A 16,602-nucleotide genomic window follows, 5' to 3' on the forward strand; every position below is an offset into this window, starting at 1 on the left:
ATGTTCAATTACAGGTAAAAAGCTATAGCCACAGAGCAGCTAATGAAAGCAGTAAGAGTACTTGGGCTATCAATCTCTTTATAATACCTGTGTCTACACACAGAAATTCGCCTACACATGTGCAGTACCTTCTGTGACAAAGTATCTTTAATCCTGCAGAAAGTCAACACGGGAGTCTGTGTCAGACAAATGTCATGGTCACACACGCATTCTAAATGCTAATGCAAGCTTTTACTGCATTGTGTGTAAAGAGGGAAACAAACAGATAGCATATTTAAAATTCTGCCTTAAAATCCAGGCAGATTCCAGCAGGCACCACAAACCTGTGTTAGCACTGCAAGCTGCAGGAGACAGGGGGTTGTATTGAAAAATTTTGTTCTACCATACCATGTAATAAACAGCTCTTTAAAAAACCTCTTCTGGTTACTGGCAGTGTAGGTAGGAGAGCTAACCTCCCACCTACTGGAACTCTCTCAAATCCATGGAAAGAATATCAGGATTTTACTTTGGAACTGGCTTTAAAAGCGTGCATATCTTACATAAAAATCAAAGAAGTTGCCTTTCTGTGAAACAAGAGTATATATATTGTCAAACTTTTCTGAATAGGGGTCCTTATTTTTCATTGAAATCATGCCCATCAAATATCTGAAGACATTTGTTCCCGTGATGAACTTTGTTATCCCTAGAATCCACAGTTAACCCCTACTGAGAATTGCTATATTTCCTATAAATTCTTAAAAGTAAATATATTTTTTCCTAAAACTGTTACCAGGTTATCATAGTCGACTGCCCTCTGCGGTTTTCCAAGGAATCTTTGGGATCCTGTATGGAAAAGTACGGTGTGTTACATATGGAAACATGTTTGCAGTACGTACTGGGCTTGGAAACTTCCATGGCTTGGAAACTTCATGACACTGAAGGATTTATTCTATCATCAATAGAAATATTAGATCTTTCTGAGAATCTTTCATGGATGTAGGCTCTTTGGATCTATAAAGAGAGTGAATTTTCATCTCAAACAAGTGTCCAGCATTAAAATCTCCATCTTGAAAGGACAGAGTGAGTTTTAATAGGCATTTCAGTGCCAAGACATGTCAGTCAAATTATTATTGGCTCTAGCTGCACTCTCACAAGCTGTTACATTCTTTACCTGCAGCAGAGTGGCACTCAAAAAGGTGCAAAATTCTTCTTTGCTTTTGAAAACACCAATGAAAGTTAAAAAAAAAAACAACAAAAACAAACCAACAACCCAAACCCTCCAATCTAATTCACGCAACTGAAAACCACTGATCTTCATACAAGAAGGGTAGACCCACAAACTTCAGTAGGAGTATCCTTTGAGAGATAGAATTAAGTCCACAAAGCCAAAATATTTAATAATTAATGTGAAATCCATAAAAATATCTAATTCCTGACATAAACTGAAAGGAACATGAATTCTAGCCTTATTACTCCTGTTACCACACATGCAAGTGTGTGCATGCAGTATAGCGTTACATAAAGTTGCACAAGTTACAATAGTCTCATGCTTGCTTTTATCCCAGTTCCCAATTTTTTAAATCATAACTGCATCTTGCAAATCAAATCAATCTCACTGAAGTTTTACATGGTTCATATACTCCCAGGATGGGAATTTTCTTTAGAGAAAATGAATTACATTGAGAAGACGGGGGAAAGGGAGAGAAAGAGAGGGAAGGGGAAATCAGAATTGCTATTTGTAGATCACAATGTTTTGAAATGTGATCTGCCCTTTAGTCTAAGATTTCCCAGCTGCCCTGTCTTCTTTTTTTTTTTTTTTCCACTCCTTTTTCTGTTTTGTGAGGGAAGTGTTGAGACGGGAGGGAAAATCGTATGTACACAAAATAGCTTTGTCTAGAATCTCTGAAAGTGTATTAGGCCTTGCAGAAAAGAAGTCCTATATGAATTTGGGGAGTGGAGGCTAGGGGGTGTTTTGTGGGGAATCACACTGCTATGTAATTACAGATCTTGTATACGTATAAACAAACTCCACCTTAAGATCAGCAGAGAAAAGACTTGCTTACTTGTCTAATGGCCAAGAAAAATTAAACTAGAGCAGGCTATAAATAGAATGAAGAGGAAAACAGAAAAAAAAGCCCTGATGGCTGAGGGAAAACGTTCTTCCTTGCAAAAGGGTTAAAGCTCTGCTTACAAGTTTGCTAGACATGGTATAAGCCCCTTTTTCTTCAGACTTTGTAAGAGCCATCATGACACAGATCTTTCCTGTCGAGCTTCTAGATCACCCCTTGGGCATGCCTCCAAATGAGTGTCAAAAAGTTTCATTTCAAGACAAGGCTCAAAGTGCATTTCGGATAACTTGAAACGAGAAAGGCAAGAAATTCCACAAACAAAAACCCGCAACCATTCCTTGCCTGTGCCCTTTTTTCCAGGTCAGAAAAGTACAGCCTGTTACAGTTCCCAATCTTCCACAGCTCCAAACTCAGCTCACTGTGCTGACCCACGCTTGCTGTGACAGTCTCTAAGGGGTGATCTGCCACCTGAGAACTTCCAGACACAACTACATCATCTGCTCACAGCTCTCCCGACATAGAGCTGGAGCTGGAGCCAGGCGGCAGGAAGCACCTGTAAGTATTTTACATCCACCCGGGACAACACCTCCCAACTCGCAGACTTCTCATCTGGCCGAATACAGTCGGGGACCTACCCCCTCCTCCTCAGGTAGCCAGAACCCTGGCCAGGGTGCTCGTAAGCGGCCACAGCTCATGAGATGAAGGCATTTCCTCTCCGCCATAAAATGCATCATTTACTATCATAGCCTTTTTCTCCATCGGGAACGGCTGGCAACGGATATTTGCTCCTCTCACCCTTCCTCCTCTTCTCCCTCCCTTTTTCCACCACCCCCGCAGATGCTAAGCCCCGGGAGGTTTCACAGGAAGGAAGAAGGAGGTTGTACGTTGTCTGAGAAGGGTTTATAAGCTGCCCTTCTGGCACAGAACTAGAATCAGGACATTGTTTAGCTGCATGTTTGAAGTAGAGGAATAGGCACAAGGAAGCTGGATGCCATTGGGTGGTTCACAACAAGTAAATTAGTCTACAGTACATTAACGAGCACATCACCACAGCTGCTATTCTCTCTCCCTTCCTCTCGGACTTTGACTACGCCAGGTAATATTCTCACAGCTACAGCTCAATGCCAAATGTACTTTGGATTATTCCATGTTTACTGCATAACACAACCGTCTCTAGAGGCAGAGCTGGAGACAAGGCTACCTACACAGCTGAGGTCCGTTCTGGAAGTCAAGTCATCTAGTCAAGATAGGAGACAGAAGCAAAGGCTACCAACACTGTAGCTCCACCCAGAGACAGGATCAGAACCAGAGCTACAACACAGGCCTGGTGTCCCTCCTGGAAATCCAGTCAGCAACTCAGGACAGCAAGATACAGGCACATCTGCAACATCTCTCAGGCACTCGGGGGCCCCAGGACTGAACTTGATGGAGCTCGTGGACCAATGGGCAGGGGCTGCATGGATGGAGGCCCTGGGTAAGGCTGGTCAGGGCAACCAAGGGCTTTTGGTGCACTCGAGGCCCTGACCACTGTAATTTGGCAACAGAGCCTGTAACACGAGGGAATTACCGTCCTTTAGTAATCTAGTAGTGCTCTGTCCCATCGCTCAACTCACCTCAGCACACAGAGTCTTAAAGGGATGGTCCCTCAAGGGATTGGTAAGGTCAGTAGATCCATACATTAAATTTCCAGATAGTAGTTGTCATGCAGATAGGTAGTGCTTGTCCAGCTACCTCCACCCCAGAATCCAGTAGGGCACATGAGAGAACCTAGCATCCCTACGTAGACACTCAGATCAATAGGGAGGTACAGCATATTTCATGGCATCTCCAACACCTTGCCCTCTTTAACAATAAAGCTGTGAATGGAGTACAGAAATTTGCGGAAGTCTGGGAATAAAAGAAGCATTTAAATTTGGTTCCTCAACCCTTTATCCTGGTCTTCGAGATCAGCATATTTAACACCTTGACTGGCTGGCTCCTTGGAGCCAACTGGAGGAAAAGCATCACTTGCTTTTGTTTGGGTTCAGCTAGACCTCTTAGAAACATTTGTAGTTACATTAATCATTCAAAGAAGTGAGAGTGTTCTTTTTTTAAAACTCCGTGAGATAAGACCATCAGATGCTCCTGCAAGCCTATCTGAAGACACCGTATCTCTGCCTGAAGAGAGCCACTCTTAACCCTGTTTTCTGATGTAACAACTTTACCAACAGTACTGTCTCTCTGCTCTCCTGCAGCCTAAACATAGTTTTGCAGTCTAAATCCAAAGTTCCACTTCGGTACAACCAGGCATTTAAAGTTTTAATCTTAATCTTCATGTCTGAGAACAAAACTTGCCATTTCCAGTCAGAACCACCCTTGCTGTGAAGTGTTCCATTTTATAAACCCCAGTCCTTGAGGGCAAACAGCTAATTGTTCAAATGGTGTTGTGCAAATATTCTAGAGGTGAACAATCCCCCAAACACCTGCTGCTGTAGTTAATGCCTGTGCATTTACTTCTAGCCATAACATGCATACGTATAATCTATGTCTGTGAAGAGACATTACAGGAAAAGTTTGAAAAAGGCAGGAATGTTCAAGCCACCTCCTTCTAGCTTTTCTTTACCAAAAAGACAGAAAAAGCATGTGCAGATAAGTGTGATCTCAGACCAAATGGTGAGAGGATTTAATTCCTTTTAATATATTTGCATGTCAGAAGACACACATACATAATGGAGGGCTTCTGTTTTGTATGGAAAAATGGCCATGCAGTGACTGGACGGTAAATCACTTCCCAGCCTTGACAATTTTCTGCGAACAAGATTTAATGTAAGGCAGCCCACTGGCTGTGCTGCTTGCCTCCTGCACGGGCTGTAGAATCCCTCAGAAGCAGGGGGTGTCAAAACCAGCGTGGCAGCCCCTGCTCCACAGTAGGGCTAGTGACCGTTCCCATTTGCTGTCCTCCCCTCTGGCACCAACTTACTCATGTGCCCCACACCCTGTGAAAGCATCCCACAGGTGGCTTGGAGCAATAAGCCAGAGCAGAAACCAGTTCTTTCACAAGCTGAGATGGCAGTTTATGCCCAGAAGCAAAAGAACTGATAAACCTCATAATACTTTAACCTCACAAGTTAACTGCAGGTATTATTCCTATTCAAGTGCTTAATCCTATCCTGACTCTCAAACTGTTTGCCTCCATGTCCCACAGCAACAAATTCCACAGGTTGATTAGATGCCACTTTAAAGTTTACTGCCTTTCAAGTGCTTTAAACATGTAGTCTTCATTTTACACTGTTGATCCAACATGAAGAGATAAATGGAAGTGTCCGGTTAATTACAACCCAGTCAGCTCTCATCCTAGTAGAGTGAGAGCTGGCCAGGTAACCAAGAGCTCCTAGTGGCAAGGATGTTCTTAAACCGAGGAGGTAAGGGTTGAGGTTCCAACCACCTTCGATGGATGTGAGAAATGACAAGCAATGTGAGGCCAGGTTTTGTGAAGTAGCCTATCCTTGTTCCCAGAGAAATTTTATAACTCAGTTTAGTGGGAGCACAGTGATGTATTGGCAGAATCCTCACTTTAATTAGCACCTGAAATCCAGAAATTTAGTCCCTCTATCAAAAATAAGTTAGGATACTATCATAAATGTATTTTTCTGTCAGAGGCAAATCAGGTCTCACAATAACCAGTACAGCTGGACCTATTTGTCTAAGAAGGAGCATTGCAGTGGTGGTTTAAAAACTTAGAATCAGTATATCAAGTTCTTCATTACAACAACTCCTGCTCCTACTTTGCTCAGGTCAGGATGTTCACCTCGCATGAGTCTGCAGAAAAACACAAACATCCATTAGTATGCTTTTTAACATACATTTTAATGTCCAAAATATCAGTTCCATAAAACCGGAATTCTTAATGGGAACATGTTAATTTAGAACAACCTTGTCTCATGAAATCACTTCTAAATTTTGAATGGCATTTTCTGCAATGTTTAGTTTCAGTAATTTGACACTCACCTGGAATATAGATCAAAACCTTGTTTCATTGAAAAAATACTTATTTATTTAAATAAGTGGGGCTGCTCTGAGGCGACAGAAAGATTAAACTACAGCTCTTCCAATAGACTCACAGCCAGCAATCATCCAAGATAAACTGTAGGTATCTAAGCCTCAATAAAGCAGAACAAAGAACTCCAGTGGAGTGTTAGGCCTAGCCAGCCACTGTGTAGTCAGGACCTGCGGGGAGCCTGAAACAGATTAGAATTACACCATTTTAAAGCTTGGTAGAACTTCTTTTTTCCTTTGTGCAAAAAAAATTAACATAGAAATCCTCTCACCATGTGTCAGAGTTCAGACTGCTTGGGAAGGAAGAAAACTGAGGACCACACTGATACGAGACAGGAGAGAGACACACAAAGAGAGGCTGCCCAAATAACTTCAGTGTAGATGATAGCCTACTGATTGGGGCTGTCAGCTGGGATATAAAAAACTGGATTTAAACCTCTGCTAAGTCATTCTCTGCCAACGCACACAAGTGCCCTAAGTAGACCACTCTTAGCTGTCCCAAGGTGTCTTTGCACATGTGTGTGAAAATATTTTACAAGGTCTTTTAGCTTTCCTTGGCCTCGCCACTATACAAGTAAAGAACCTTTCTTGAACCTCAAAACAATTTCATGGGATGAAGCACTCATCTTTCTGCTGCTGAAAGCTGTGCACTTTTAAAGTTCAACCTTCTGAAAGTTTTGACACAAGGAACTGGCTGTGTCAGTTCTGTAGGGGATTCTGCTATGCAAATGGGCACTGAAGTAATAAAATCATCAAAGCAATGCTAGCTATTCAACAATGAGCTGCCATTTGTTGCCAAAGAAACACTGTGTTGAATGAAATGCATTTAGAAAAACATTACTACAAAGGGAAAAGATGAGTAATCAACTTAGAGCAATGAGCCATAGAAGCTTGTTTTCTGAAATGTCTTCCGGACTGTCTCAAAACGTTAGACATGCTGACAGAGATACCAGAGAGGTTTTCTCTTACTTCTTATAGAGGTGGTTTCAATTTTAGATTCATCACCCCAAAACTATATCATCTTGGTCTACCTGTCAAGTTAAGTTTTTGAATGGAGGAGACTGAAAGTCTGAATGTCATGAGAGAACCTGAAAGAACTTCATTCCAACCAACACGCTCATGGTTATGCCTTTTTTTTTTTTTGTGTGTGTGTGAATGTCTTTCTCTAGTTCTTCCATATGACTTCCTCCCTCTTCCTTGAAGACAGAGAATCAAATCCTCCTCCTTGCACCATATAATACAGACAAAGAAACTCATATGAGTAGAGAAGGAAAATGACATTTCTGGAACAGAAGCTGAGCTCTCCAGAATGATCTCCAACCTTGAAGTCTCTTGTTTTATTAAATCCATAGACCTGAAATATAACATAGCCTAACTGACTTATGATGAGCCAAAAATTCAGCTTGCGCATAAGCAGCTTTCTTTACAGCATGCCACATTCTGCACTGAGGGTTGCAAAGTAATCTGCTGACAGTGTAGGCTAGTACAAAAGTAATACTTTTTCCAGCAGGAGCAAGAAGACAGCACAAAAGGAATTGTGCCTCCTTAAACCACGCATTTTTTTCCTTCAGGTGCTCCTGGAGTTACACAGCTTTGGTTTTGCTTAGGTTGAGAAAATATACTGGGAATCACATAGAAACACACTGTAGGCCCCATTAGCCTGCTGGGTGATTTTAATAACCTGCAAACCCTTGATTAGGAAAAAATTATCTCCTTACAAATGAAGTTAAGGAGATATACAAGCAAGTCTGGTCATATTGGCATTCCATACATCAGCATACAGATGTGATTTTGGTCATCTGCATGGAATAAATAAGTGTATGGGCATATTGTCTATCCTGTACGGATAAGCAATGCCTACAGTGTCAACACCAAGAGGTCAAGAGACATGGAAGCTTGAATCCATCGTATTTGCCTTTTTTGTTTCAAGACTATAGGATGAGTTGCAAGTTTAACAAAGTACATTTTCAAGTAAAACATGGAGGCAAAGAGAAATCACAAGTGGGTATGAACTCCCACCTGGGCCTGGAGCTTTCTTCGTTAGCCAGTCAACAGACCGGGAAGGTAGAATAAAACAAACAAGACCTAATCCTCTTACCCTTTGTATCTTAACTGGCTGTGAAAATACAGACTGCAAAACACTCATCAAATATTAAAAACACTGACTCACAGCAAATCTTTTTCTTTCCTTTTCATTTTAATTTTTTTCATCTTGTTTCAAGCCTTCTTAGCTAATTTAGGTGTCAACCTACCTTGTAGAAATGCTGTCAGCTTTATGACATTGTTTCCATTGAGTGTGCACTTTTCCATTTTGGCGACTCTCCTTAATAAGAAGTGCCATCAGAATTAAAACACTTGAGGGTAGGATTATGTCTAAGTATATCCATTACGTTTGCTCAAGGAAAATAAACTGCTGTTGTCACTTGATAGGTACTTAATCTGTTACAACAGGATCTTTTTTTTTTTTTTTTCTGTAATTCTGCTTTTACTGACTGATGCATATTCTCCTATGACACTTTCCTGGAGAATTTTTCCTCTGGCCATATGTATTGGTCATCAGCAAAGAAAATAACATTCCAGGCATGCAGCTGGTTCTAACACATTGCAGGCACATCTGAGCCGTCACCAAGCCATCGTGTCTGTTCTGTAGTGCCATCATACCTCAAGGACCTGCTCTACCTGCTCCGAAGTAACCCAGATGCTAATCCAGACAGCTCAAAGGACAGATGAGTAGCCTATCAAAACGAAGCAAAACAAAAAGACACATTCATCTGACCAAATCTTATTGCCTAAATACTTTTGGTAGAGAGCATGCAAAAAGTCAAGCAATTCTAGATGTGACCTTTCTCCTGTACCTGGAGTGCATCTGAGTAAAAGGCTTTAGTATCACCTGCCGTTATGTACAACTACTAGTTGAATGCTACAGCCCAGGGAAAGGTTGTTGATAATATAGACACATTTGACAATGCCCAGAGAGGGATGACAGTTAGAATCATGGACCACAGGACAGCAGCAGGGCTAGATGGAGATCCACTATTCAGAGCTTTCACTGCTTTTATGTCACTCTCCAAAACCCTTCATTAGAGTTACCTTCATGCTTATCAGTGACGTGGGAAGTTTGCCGATATCCCGACAGTCCACTGAAAGCACTCCACTCCTTGCTCCTGTACTGAGCGGAGCCCAGCCCAAAATTCAGTTATGCCAAGCATCTCTGAATGGATTTAGGCAGCTGAGGGAGAGGTATTATTCCAATATTCTCATTACACTCACGCATACTTAGTGCTGCATGGTCAGCCTCAGGCATCCAAAAACTATGAGTAAGCACTCTGCTGCCACACAAAATGGCGAGATTTAGTTTCTCTGAAAACAGAAAACAATAACAGCGGGGTTTGTCCATGTACGGTTTTTAACTCCCACTGGATGCCTTGTGACATTTTGTTTTGCCAACTCCTGCAAATTTGTATAAAGTGATCTTTGGCCCCAGGATCCCCACATGAATTAATTATGAGCTCCTTCAGCCCCATGACAATTCTTCAGTGCCCAAAGAAATCTGCCCTTCGTGTCCACTACACATCTGTCGCTTCCACATCTGCAACAGATCTTCACCTTCTGACCAAACCTGGGAAGGGTAGTTTCCAGAAGATTTCTCTACATCACACTCAATGCTAAGGCAGAAGTAACTACTTGAGAGGTATTTTGTCCCATTTATTTCCTGGAATGGAAATTAAAGGAGGATGGTGAGGAGGGAAGAGAGAACCACAGTGTAAACTGACTCATTTTTCTGTATAGTGATGGACCCAGCTCAGCTGTCCTAAAATAGCGGGTAGTTTCTGTTCCACTCCCGTCCCAGGAAAATAACATTGGATGCTGTCTCTCCTTCAGATTCTTTGGTCGCCTGAGCAAAATGAATAGAGGAAGGGATGGCTTAGCCTCCTGCAGAAACCCGCACTGACTGCTCTTCCCCACAAGGCAGCCAGTCAGAAGCGTCCTGTGAAACAGCCAGCTGCAGGCTGCAGCTTGGCACGGCTACCTGACTGCTAGCAGCAGGGGTCAAAGCCGTATGATTAAGGTGAGAGGTTCACCAGCTGGCACCGCTGCTAGAATGAGCTCAGAGACCAGGGTGGCTCCAGATGGAAGTAGTTGCTGATGCTATTAATAAACCCTGTGCTTTCTGTCCAACCCTCCAGCTCCATTCTACTCCCCAAATATCCAACTAGACTAAAAAGTAGATTCGGGCTTCTTTGCACAACTCCAGCGACAGAAAGCGAGAGGAGCCAACCCTGCAGAATATTCTTGGCCCAAGGAGCTTTCCCGAATGGCCGAGGGAGGGCATCACGACCCAAGGCTCTCCCAGTCTGGGCATGACAGGCATGGCTGAGGAAGAGGCAAGTGCCTTGGGCTGATGCAAATTAATTTAGTCTTGTGGCTGCTCCAGTTCGCCCTGAGCCAAGCGGGGATCTGGCCTAGCTGGGAGTATCAGCATGTGGCATAAAGCCAGCTGTGCCATCCCCTTCCGTAGTGCTCCAGAGTTGGAATTCAGATTTTGTTTGGCTGGGTTGCTGTGCTCCAGCATTGCTAGGCCGGACATCTTTTTTAGATATTACTTTTTACATGTATGTTTTAAATAAATAGCCTGTATTTTAGGAGCACTTAGCCATAAGTATATAAACTGCTCTGAGGTTTACCCCATTGGAATTAGAATGAACCTAATTCATAATTCAGACATCAGGCTAGAAACAGCTCAGCTTCGCTCCACGGACCTATAGCTTGATGTCTGAACTGCCCACGAGACGCCCTCTAATCCCAATAGCTGTAACCTAACCTCAGAGTGGTTTCTAAACTTACTAAATAAATATACTTTTTAAAGAGGAATGCACCATATTTATTAGGGTTTTTGCTCCGTTCAGGCAGACTATCATTTTAGAGCTGTTCCTATGAGAGAGGCTGTGGAGAGACACAACTATATTCAAGAAAAATTTCAGAGCGTACTTCTTTTTTTTTTTGGAAAAAGGAAAAATCCAGCCGACTCTGTTTAACTGAATACAGAAAGTATCTGAAGATACAAATTCTTAAGCTATAGAGGGCTACCTCCCATAACCACTTACCCATGCAAGAACTCTTCTTGCATGGGTAGCCATACTGAATTCACTGTGACTGCCCACTTTGGAAGGTTACCAAAGAATGGGCCTAAGCTGTCTACTCTTGTGTTCATTCTTCAGTCAACATTTTTTTTGCATGCTCACACGCGGTACTCAAGTAAATAAAAAAAATATCTTCCCAGTTAAACTGGAGTGACCGCATTTGGTTTTTCATTAAAGTGTGCATTCAACCTTCACTCCCACTTTGTATCAAAATCTTGTACTTTACCAAGAATTATTTTACAATCATCAATGTATGAAGACAGAAAAGCTGAATTTTCAAAATAACGTTTTTGTAAGAGGAAGGAACACATTAATAGCGTGAAAGTCTGGCTGTCTGATCAGATCATAGCTTTCAGATTTGATCTTCATTGATAATTTTTCAACTTCACTCAACACTTTGCATACTGGAAAAGGGCTGTGCAGCAGGGACTTTTCTGAATGCCTTAATACCACAAACTGTATCTGGTCAGTCTGTCTGCTCTCCATGTGTGCCTGGCTTCACAGCAAATAAATGCCAGAAATAGCATTCCTACAGGATTTCCAGTTCAAAAGCCACAAGAATGCTCTTTCTCATGGTATGGCACCATGCAATAAAATGGTGTCATCTGGAAAATTACAGTCTTGGAAACAAATGTTTTTCCCTCTTCACTGATTTAAATCATCTAAAAATAGATGGGTTGTCACATAACTTTTATATTTGTCAGGGGAGCCCCTCATTTCATCTTGTGACAGTACAAGAAACGTATCCCGTAACAAGACAGACAGATCTTCCTAGGGAATCCCCTAGGAATATCTTTTTTCTTTAATTGTACAAACTCTTCAGAAATAAAACCTGAAAATAATTCATCAAAGGTTGAGAAACCATTCAAGGTCACTCCAAGCAATGATTTCAGGGAGTATTTATACAGTACAAATTTAGGGGGAGAAGGAAGGAAATGTCACGGACTAAACTTCTCTTCAGTTCTTCTTTCTGTTTTCTTAAGTAAGACTTCTTAAAATTGACTCCATATAAAAACAGACTGTCACATTTGTTGTGTGAGAGAAACATCATCTTAATCTGTCTCCCTGATCAGCACAGCTGAGCCACTCTTGAATAATGTTTATCTTTTGACTTCAAAAAACAGGAAACCTAGCAGGTGAGAAGTCATGGAAGAATTTAACATAAGAAACCAAAGCTTCTCAATGTTCAACTGATCAAGGAAGAATCCTTTTGGTTTTTAACTAGGATAACAGCTCAATATTATTAGGATGGATTATTTATTGTTTAAGGAAGGTCACCAAACTATCAAATCCACTGGTATGTTCTTCCCTATCCATTATTTCTAACTTCCCTCCTCAAACTTCCCTTAAAAACAGCTTCTCAACACTTTTGTCACCATTTGAAGCCAGTGTAAGCACAGATGTTTATGAAGAGGTTTCAAAACATCACCTGCTCTCCCTAAAATCAACCAGTCATGGACCAGCAATAGTTCCAATCTCCATGTACTTGCTGACTTCTGCAGAAGCTCAAAGAAAAAGCCTGATCCCCATTTCGAGTGTGTCTTATTCCCATCTTTTTTTGACCATTTTTGCATGATCAGCAAAAAAAGCTTGAAATATAAACTACCTCATTACCAGTCTAGCTCTTTATTTCCATCTGACAGGATTCATGCTTTCACTATTAAGGGTTCAAGGGTTCAGGCCACACCGATGGTCTGAAGCTGCGCAGACACAGAAACTCTGGCAGTCTCTTGAATACTACATTTGCAATTCTATATATAATCTATATCACATCAAGGATCAGAGATTCCTTATAAGCAAAGTAAGCAATAAACTGCAGTGTCTGAATATGTCCTTGCAGTTTTCAGTGACTCACTTCTGAGAAATGTTAATGATGGAGAAAAGAAGAAGTTTACAGGTAGAGAGTAGAATATCAATTATCATGACTGGCATGCTAAATTTCAGGTAATGAAAGTGCATTGTAACAGTTAAAAAGAGTGTACATGAACTAAAGGCTGTATTGTTTTTCTTCTGCTGACGATCCTGTCATTACCCTCTTTCTACCCTACCAAACTGATACATGCAAGCAAAACTCCAATATACCTTACAAAACTTTTAGCCTCTCTTTCTCTTAGAAAAGGATGCTGGTTTTTTCATTCACACCTGGCTTTCTGATAGGAGCTCTATACTAGTTAGTAATAATATACACTACAAATTACCCTATAAACTCCAGAAGCAAAGGACATACTAAAAAGATTGATTTTTCTGAGTGGGAAAACCTGCCATTCCTCAGAGCAAAGGTCCTTTGCTGAAAGTGCTTCCTCACCCAGCCCCAATAATTAACATCTCCTGGACTGAAAAGAAAACACCTCTATTTGGCACACATAGAAGAGAGATTTGCATGCAAGCTTTTTTCCACATACTTTTGTTCAACAGCTGTATACAAGATCAGCCAGGACAGGCACATGACATGCTTTCACATGAAATACACATGTGAGCCATAAGCCTGCTAGAAATTCCCAGAACCACAACATTTCACTTGTCATAGTACTTGGCTTCATTCCTATGCCGATGGAGTATCAGCTTCAGAGCCTCACTAGGGAAAACAGGCATCTTATATTTTGGTTTCAGGCATTTGGTCACCCACATTAACAGCAATATTGTAGCCATGCTTTAACCATATATCATTATTTTTCTTCATCTTTACTTATGCTTTCTGAAAGGTTATCTGGTAATTATGAGCAGCAGACATATCCTTCTCTTACAGGTGACAGCAAAACAATGGCTGTTGACAGTTCCAACACAGGAAGAATTGCCCCAAAATCTGTATGGAAAGAAAGCTCTGATGACCAGATTTTAAAAAAGTAATTAAGCACCTGAATAAGCAGGCAGACACCTACCAGGATTTTTAAGTGACTAGAGTTTTAATCATCTAAAAGCTTTTAAAAATCTAGTTCCCTTTAAGAAATGGAAGATATCACTAAATAAACCTCAGAGCCTGGTTATTTTTCATGAATATTCTTTCTGTTTGACTATGTTCCTTCTCTGCAGACCATCTGTAATTGTGCCTCGGGGCATGTCCACTCATCTGGGAAAGCTTGAGGGCAATGAAGAATGAGCAAAAACTGTGTTGCCAAAAGCTTGTGAAGGTCAAAGCACTTTCACCACAGCTTCCCACCCTCCCAAGCCAAAACTCTAGAGTATTGGTGTGGCAGGACAACACTATTTGCAAAAGCAGTAGACTCAACTTCTCGGCCTCTCAGACCAGCATAGCTTTGGAGTAGAGGGCTAGGAATGACAGGGAGAAAAAGAAGAGACATTGAGCCATTCCCTGCTCCTTGACCTACAGCACGGAGCCCAGCCCCAGCTTACAAACTTGAAACCATCCACAGACTTTCATTGCCAGATACCACCTCATTTTTGAGCTCCTGCAAGGTTACCTCTTTCCTTTCTGCCTTTCAGTCACTGTCACCCAAGGGCTCACCATCCACGCAAGGCTGAAGTAGCAGCAGGACTGGTACCTAACTGATGGGAGGATGAAGCTCCAAGGTGACAGACAACATCAGCATCTCCTAGAGCGCAAAAAGGAAGAAACTGTGAGAAAGAAAAGAAGCTCTCTGCCACTCTGAGCTATTTTTATCACCAGAAGGAAATACCCGCAGCAAAGTAAACATATCAGGTTGCATAAATCAGCACCAAAGAAGCTGTGTGTCCAGGTAGACCTTGAAGTGGATGGAATACCTTTGTGAGGGACCCTTCCATGAAGATCAAGAGTTGGATTCACTTGGGATTTTTCTGCTCAGAGCATGGAAATATCTCAAATGTAGATGTTACATAGTGCCAGTCACAGAATGATATTGTGCTAGCTGGAATTTGTGAGCATTTCTGAGAGTAGCCACACACAAACATTTCTCCCAGTTGCAAACAGCTCCCTGCTAACAGACGTTAGCCTGAGGTCTTCCCACAGGGAAAAAAGGAACATATGGTTTGCATTAGCATCAGGAAGGGAGATGCTGTTGTCCATATAAGTGTCTAAGCATTAAATGGTTAGACTGAGCTTGTATCTTTATTTTTATTCCAGGTCCACCATAATCAGCACAAGTCTTGCAGCACTGAATTGCCACTTCATTTCCTAATACAGGTTACTTTAACCATCATGACATGCCGTGACAGCACTGAGAACGCTCAAGCAGCTACTATTACTTGGAAAAAAATACATCAAAATGTATTTTAATTATGGGGTTTTTGCATCTATTTCACAAGAAAGGCTGTAGTCTGAGTTTTAGATTCTGTACAAACTAAGCATTCATATCGGAAGTATTGCTACTTCAGAAAATGCTGGACCCTATTTATTTGAAAGCAGGTCCCAGTCTACTCAAGAAAGTCAGTAGCGACCTTATCATAAGTCCCTATTGGATTGACATAATTTTGTCTTCATGCAGGCATTGTTGTTCAATAACTTGGTGCTTGCTACTGAATTTAAGATGAAATATATATTCAGCTCATGTCCACACACATCCTGCCAATGTGAAAAATCGTGTACTCTAGAAAAAAGCAGAAGGAAAGAGCATTAAGCAGCAGGAAGAATCCTGTACCAAAATAAATGTTTTGCTCATTAGGTTGTATTTTTGTTCATGTTACTGAAAAATGGAAACAGCAAAATGCAGCTTGTTGCAACACTTCCAAGCTTTCTGCGTAATTAGATCTCCTTGAAGAGAGGTATGCTAGTGAAGAAATGGTGAAATTTTCAGAAATCTGGAAATATGTTTAACCAGTGGTGGAGCTGTTTGTCTAAAGAATCTGAATTTATCAGAAATGTCAATCATTAGCTTATCATTTTGTAGATTTTAACTAATAATAACTGTTGCTATGGGCAGAGAGAGTCCACCTCAGCTTTCAGTGATGACAGTGAAGGATTTGATGTCATTTAGTGAGAACATGACTGGGCCCTGAGGACCACATTGAGACGGTCTATAATCCACTTAAGTCCCTGTGCTCACTCAGTGGAGAAAGCCGAGCAGCTCTGAAGGAAGGCCTCTGAAGTATGGTTCAGAGGACTGAAGTCAGCTAAGGATGGAGACGTCGAAAAACAGCTGAGAGGAAAAACTAGGCACAGGCATTCGTGGGATTTAGGCTGCCTGATTATGCCCTTAGTGTGTAGGCACCTTGCCATTTAGTTTGCATGCATGTTTCTGCAGGCTGTTAGTTCTTGACAGAAGTCTTCTTTTAATTGTCTTCTTTTAAGGGTCAGGGACCTGTTTCGGAGCTGCAGTACCGGAGCTGTAGCCCTGCTCTTCCAGGTGCCTGTGTTGTCACTTGCTTCCTCACAGTTATAGAAAAGTTAAGCATTTTCCTAACTTAAAAACAAGAGAAGCGCGCACTCCCACACTCAGTGCAAT

At 41.5% G+C, this 16,602-nt stretch overlaps 1 long non-coding RNA gene across 1 annotated transcript; it reads right to left on the reverse strand.

Annotated features, from left to right (window-relative positions):
* Window positions 1-946: 946 nt before the first annotated feature.
* Window positions 947-15,105, reverse strand: LOC138689979 (uncharacterized). The gene is made up of 3 exons (XR_011328743.1): window positions 14,945-15,105; window positions 14,644-14,775; window positions 947-5,846 (listed from the first exon to the last, which is right to left on the reverse strand). It is a non-coding gene; the product is annotated as an uncharacterized lncRNA (long non-coding RNA).
* Between the last annotated feature and the right edge of the window lie 1,497 nt (window positions 15,106-16,602).

The sequence above is a fragment of the Haliaeetus albicilla genome, chromosome 19 (genome assembly GCF_947461875.1).
Source record: "Haliaeetus albicilla chromosome 19, bHalAlb1.1, whole genome shotgun sequence".
In the NCBI taxonomy this organism is placed as follows: Eukaryota; Metazoa; Chordata; class Aves; order Accipitriformes; family Accipitridae; genus Haliaeetus; species Haliaeetus albicilla.